We start from the raw sequence: 6882 nt of genomic DNA on the forward strand, positions 1-6882 counted from the left end.
CCTGCTCCTGATTGGAGGAGAGCAGCGTACTCGGCGTGTGGGTAGCAGAGTTGGGATTGGCGGAAGAGGACTATAAAGGAGGAGAGAGACAACATGCACCGAGGAACATCTATACGAATAACACCTGTGCAGCCCCTGAGAGAGCCGGCTGGCGGTGTGCCGCTCCCCTGCTGAAGTGGGGAAGGTGGCAGGGGGCCCGCCCCTCCACGGAGGTGGAGGGACGGCAGCCAACCCGGGAAGAACCAGCAGCAAACCCGGGAAGGGCCGAGCAGACAAAAGAACAACGCAGGGTCCTGTGTCGTTCCTCCGTGAAGAGGGGGAGCGACAGCCATCCCCTCATGCTTGCTCTTTTAAGAAAATACACTGTAACAAAGAGAATTCCACCACTGCTTGCAGAGGCACGGGCACTTTCCCCCTAGGGGATTATCCTGTCATCAGCATACTCGCCCTGTGTACCCTCCTGAGCACAGTACCACCGGGGGCAGTGCTGAGGCACAGAGAACACGTGGACTTTGTACCTGGAAAGCCCGGAGTCTGTGAGCTTTTCTGCAGACTGAACAGGTCACTGCACCCCCAGGAGTCTGTCACTCACAGAGATGATGGGGATTATCTAAGTGCCTCATGGGCTCATGTTATGAGGCAGAGAACGTGAAACACCTAACACAGAATTGCCTCATTCATAAATACATGTGACTCCATTCCCATTTCATCCCCAAAGCTAATGCAGTCAAGACAAAGGACTAACATTCCAAACTATCCATCCATCCACCTGCAACCATGCTGAGGCCTTGCCGCAGGGAAAGATACCAGGAAGGTGTGTGTGTGTGTGTTTGCAAACACACACGTGCAAACACACACACACACGTGTACATGCAGACATATGTGCATGGGCTTGCCTTGGCATGCCTTTCTCGGAGCCTCTCCCGAGGCAGGGCCAGAGAACAGGAGCAGAGAGATGCAGGAGCCCTGGAGAAAGCTGCAGTTCCACTGAACATCTCTGTCACCCACCAAGAGGGAGCTGTGGGGAGCAACTCGGACTAGACTAAGTTACTGGAATTAAGACTTATTCTATGCATCTGCTCTCCTACAACATGGCACTGAGAGAGACACCAAACAACCTCTACGCAGCTGCCTCTCACCAATTTGATAAGCTGCAGGAGCTGATCTTGCTCCTGATTGGAGGAGAGCAGCGTGCTCGGCGTGTGGGCAGCAGAGTTGGGATTGGTGGAAGAGGACTATAAAGGAGGAGAGAGACAACATGCACCGGGAACATCAGGATAACATCTGAGCAGCCCCCGAGAGAGCTGGCCGGCGGTGTGCCGCTCCCCCGCGGAAGTGGGGAAAGTGGCAGGGGTAGCCGCCCCTCCACGGAGGTGGAGGGGTCGGCAGCCAACCCGGGAAGGACCAGCAGCAAACCCGGGAAGGGCAGAGCAGACAAAAGAACAGCCCAGGGTCTAGTGTCCTTCCTCCACAAAGAGGGGGAGCGACAGGAGCCAGGCTGGGCTGGGTCCTGCCCACCTCCACAGACTCCAAGCCGCAGGCGTGTCCATCCTTCACCTTGGAGCAAGATGGCATGCTGAGATTTTACAAGCTCTGAACCAAAAAGGTTCTTTTTCAGCTAGACGAGGCTTAGGGAACTTAAGGAGAGTGCAAAGTAATAAAATCAAGACTCTGCCAACAAAATGACCCCCTTATTCCCTGCCATTAAGATACTTCTGCTTTACTCTGCAGGATATAAAGAGGATGTGGTTGAATAAATCCTATTATTTATTACAGCCACCATTTACAACAGCAATAGTTTCAACCCGCCTGCTTAAGAAAATGGGCAAATTACTAGATCATCACGTATGGTCCTAGAAATAGTTTCCTAGCTGTCAGAGAGCTCCGAGCAGCAGATAAAAAGATACCAGATGGTGATGGCTACTCAGAAGGTGAGCAAGAAGGAAGTGACAGTGTGTGACTTTCCAGAATTCGCTTTGGAAGTTACAGAAGTGTGGGAAGCTTTGAGAGACAGCAGAGTGGGTTGCAAAGACAGAAGTGCAGCCCTCCAGGCACAACCTCACCACAGCTGAACCCTGAGAAAGATTAATTTTCCAGCTTTTATGCAAAGTTGTTGAAAGTCAGAGTAAAAGCATCCCTTTCAGATAAACACAACCATCCCTTTCATTCTCATTCAATCAAGTTCAAAACGAAACCCAGCATTTGGATATACTTAAGCTCTCTGACAGTTAAATGCATTTGCAACATTGTTGACAATGAAAGATTACATATTTTAATGCATTAAAGCAAGTATCCCCTGTCATCTTTGGAAGTTTATAATGTTCCTTTTTGGATACTGTGATAATTCCAACCCATTATGTTAAGTCAAAAATAATTTTTACAGTTATACAAGCAATTTGAGCATCTTTTCAAGAGTAAGGGCCTTTAGTTGATTTCTAATCAATCACTTTGTGGCATGAATATAAATAAATTTTTAGTTATGAATGAATAATTTAAATAATAAATTTTAAAAGTGACCAGCTCTTTCTCTTCTAGTCTAGCTTCTGTTGACTTGAAACTCATGCATTTCTACAGTCTTTTTTTGCACGGTTTTTACGTCTGCGATGTCAATCCAACTTTCAGTCACCCGGAAGCCAGAAACGACACATGCTTTGGCAAGAATAAGTGCAGTTACTGTGATTTGGAGTCTGGCTTCCGGTTCTACCACCTCTGATGAGCTTTTGACTTGAACTACTGACTTAACTCCATGAAACCTATTACATATTTCTTCCCACGTTAGACTGTAAGCCAGGAATGAGATATCTTGGAAAAAATAAAATAAAAATGTATAAATTCTGTGTTTTCTGTATTAAAGAAGTACTATAAGCTTTACAAGTACACCATATGAGAAGTGAAAATCTCATTATTGCATCCTCTGAAGGTAATTGCCTTCAATAATTTTCATAGTTTTCTGCCTATCTTGGTGCACTGGGATCATTTTTACTGTGGTCCTTTGCTTTTTCAATAAAAGTCAGATCTTAACACACATATTGGAACATAACACTTATTTTACTTTCCAAGTCTGCTTCATAGTATGGAATTAGTTACTATGGATGGTAGACTTGCGTGTTTCTGTGTCCTGGGTCGTGAACCACTATTCGACTCAGGGGTATTCAAGTTGATTGTCACCTATTATTATTATAAGCTGCTCTGTGATTAAAGTCAGCCCACACATTTCTTTCCACACGCATATTCACACACACACACACACAGAGACACTGATACACACACGTTTTCCCGTGGGACTGGGTAAGCAGGATCACAGGGTATACACACATCAGATTGCAAAGGGTTCTGCCCACCTAGTCTTGCACAAGTGAACCAACTGGCAGCTCTCCCACCAGCGTGTGGGGCACTCATGTCGTGAAAAGCCTTTTTCTCCTTGCCTTCCCAGTAGACCCTATTTTATGTCTTGGCACACAATCAGTGTGCTATGTTTGCCTGGATGAGTGAACAAAAGCATTGCTGTTAAAGATCAAATGTTTATTTAACAGCTATCAAGGTACTGGGGCACGTGGATATGCACATGCATATTTATAAATGGCCTATTATGTACCACAGATTCAACAGGCATCCCAAAGAGATTTATTTACAATATTTGAAATATGAAATTCTCCATGCCTCAATAAATTGCAAATGTTTAGCTAAATATAATTTGCGGCTTCTGAGCACAGGGGACTCTGTCATGTAATCCTTTTTGGCATTTTCTGGAAAATGTACTAGCATTTTAAAGTTTTGAGATTAGTGTATCACCTTTATAATAACTTTTTTAAAAAGATTTATTTTATTTATTTGAAAGATAGAGTTATAGAGAGAGGTAGAGCAACAGAGAGAGAGAGCAAAGTCTTTTATCTGCTGGTTCACTCCCCAAATGACCACCACGGCCGGAGCTGAGCTGATCTGAAGCCAGGAGCCAGGAGCTTCTTCTGGGTCTCCCATGTGGGTGCAGGGGCCCAAAGACTTGGGCCATCTTCTACTGCTTTCCCAGGCCACAGCAGAGAGCTGGATTGGAAGTGGAGCAGCTGGGACTCAAACAGGTACCCATATGGGATGTGGGTGGGCACTGCATGCTGGGGTTTTCACCCACTTCACCACAGCAGTAGCCCCTATAGTAACTTTTGATGGAACCTCTCAACTATACCAAAGACAGATTTATTACACCCATACAACTTGAAATGTAAGTTTTCTCTTTAAACTGATGAACTAGCTTCTGTTTAGAAGCTACTTAACATGTAGAGTGAGTGGAGTTACAAATGTTGACATTATTATGTGGGGGTAGCAGTGCCTTGGGTGAAATGCAATGATTTGAATTTGCCACCAATAGAGTGTCCCTCATTTCATTCAACTCTCATCAAGGAAATATGAAGTTATAGTTCAAATCATGTTTGAACCCCCTACTTGAATACATATTGCAATTTTCCATGTAGTAGATGGGAGAACCGCTTACGCCAAGGTGGAATACCGTTCACAGAGTAACTGAAGGATTCTTAGCAAAGAATGTTGTCATGACTCTGACTTTTGTGGATCAACACTTCTACATCAAAATTTTGTAACCGACACATACGAAGAACACCAAATCACTAAATGCAGAACTTGAGTTAGTACTTAAGGAAGCCAAATAGGTCAAATCTATTAGCTCACTGGGGTGACCAGGAAAAGACACAGGAAAGATTCAGAACTCAAGAGCCAAGGTCACCCTGAGCAAGGGAACAAGGCAGAGAAATGGCTTAAACGCAAGTAAGCATTGCAGAGGCCGAGGTCACAAAGACTCAGGGACTCAAGACAGACAAGTGGCAGAAATGCAGCAGAGAGAGGGCAGAAGAACTAACACGTATTGATTTCTGAAGATGTGTCAGGCACGATGGCATCATCTTCCCAGACATCTCTTATTTCTCTTAATCCTCCCAAGAGTCCCTGACAGTCATTTATACGGTTATTTATAGAAAGTGCACCGAGGCTCGCAGAACCTAAGAGGCTTTCCCAAGAGCTACCCAGATGGTAAAAGCCAAGGTCAGAACAACAAAGGGGGTGTTCTTTGAGTGACCCCGAGCTGCAGCCCAGGGTGAGACCTGAGCCAGAGCCATCTGTCTTGTACTAGAAAGAGAGCCCATCTCCAGGAAAAGCTCCAGGAGCTCCCTTGGGGAGCAGTTGGGACAACTGGTTTCCTGCCATGGGGTTAACTTCAGTCTAGTAGCTTCTTTAAACATCATGCATAAACGTCATCCATAAACATCACCTGGGTTTTACTAAAACTTCAGGTTTTGAGGAACAACCCAGAACTAGGAAACCAGGGTCTTTTGGGTTCAGAGGCATGAATCAGAATGTTCACATATATCCCATACGGCTTTTAAACACAGGGTTGATTTATAAATACTGATTCCAAGGCCCAAAGTCAGTGGACATGGCATAAGACTTGATACCTAGCAAATAAAGCAAAAGCTGGTATTCAAATTCAGAGGAAACCTATCCAGTTTCCCAATTTTCTAAATGTCATTGAAAATAATCATGAGATGAAGGAAAGAGAATACATTCCATCCTTAATTGACAAATTAAGTAGGAGCAAGAGAAAAAGAAATACATATTACAAATCAGTTTCAAGACCTGTCAAAGAACAAATGACAGATTCACTAAACACTAATAACAGGCGTCAGTGGCATGAAAGCAAATTGAAAGGATCTAAATGACAAACGACCCCATTTGAGAGCACTCATGAATTTTCAGACCTTCGAGGCACGCGGTGATGGAAGTAGCTGGAAGAGTGTTTTCTAAAGCAGCTGTTCACCTCATGCTTCAGAAACATTTAAAAAAGGAGGCAAGATAATTCAAGTTCTACCTCAATCTAATCAACACGATGCTCTGAGTGAATCGGGTAGACAACCTATATGAACGCAAGGATACCCAGGGGCCAAAAAATTTCCTAACATTCATCATTCATTGGCAAGTTTTCCTAAAAAATCCCCTACAGGGCAAAAGACTTCTTCATGGACCGATCACTTTTATTACCTAGAAAAGACTATATTAATATCAAGAAGGAAAAGAATATTATTCAGAAAATAAATTTCTACTTCCTTATTCCACACACCTTCCAGAAATATTGCCTTGTTTCTTGTTAATGTTCCTGTTTCAAGCTATCACTATGCTCACAATCCTCTCCCAACTCATTTCAAATAACACTGTGTTATTCACAGTGTCCAGGTATTATATTCAAGTATAAAGACATTGGTGACCAATGTATCCATGGATGAGTTACATAGTCATTTAGGGGATCACAGTTAGTAATTATTTTGTTTTGTGAGATCTTGTCACTATTCAAGTGATTTATGTAGATCACATATTTTAATTCTCATTGGTTTTGGGAGACATAAGTTTTCTCTTTTTAATTTTATTTATTTGACAGGTGGAGTTACACACAGTGAGAGGGAAAGACAGAGAGAAAGGTCTTCCTTCCGTTGGTTCACCCCCCAAATGGCCGCTACGGCCAGAGCTGTGTAGATCCGAAGCCAGGAGCCAGGTGCTTCCTCCTGGTCTCCCATGGGGTGCAGGGCCCAAGCAGTTGGGCCATCCTCCATTGCCTTCCTGGGCCACAGCAGAGAGCTGGACTGGAAGAGGGGCAACCGGGACTAGAACCCGGTGGCCTATATGGGATTCCGGCACCACAGGCAGAGAATTAACCAAGTGAGCCACAGCGTTGACCCCGACATAAGTCTTCTTAATAGAGTTATTTCATAAATAAGAAGACAAAGGCCCTGGAAAGTTAGAAAAGTTTCCTAAATTGCAGAGTATTAAGTGGTACAGGCAGGATCTGATCCCAGGAAACCTGGCTCTAAAGCCCCAAACCTTAGC

The sequence above is a fragment of the Oryctolagus cuniculus genome, chromosome 6 (assembly GCF_051225735.1).
Source record: "Oryctolagus cuniculus isolate XC-2025 breed Fujian yellow rabbit chromosome 6, ASM5122573v1, whole genome shotgun sequence".
Lineage (NCBI taxonomy): Eukaryota > Metazoa > Chordata > Mammalia > Lagomorpha > Leporidae > Oryctolagus > Oryctolagus cuniculus.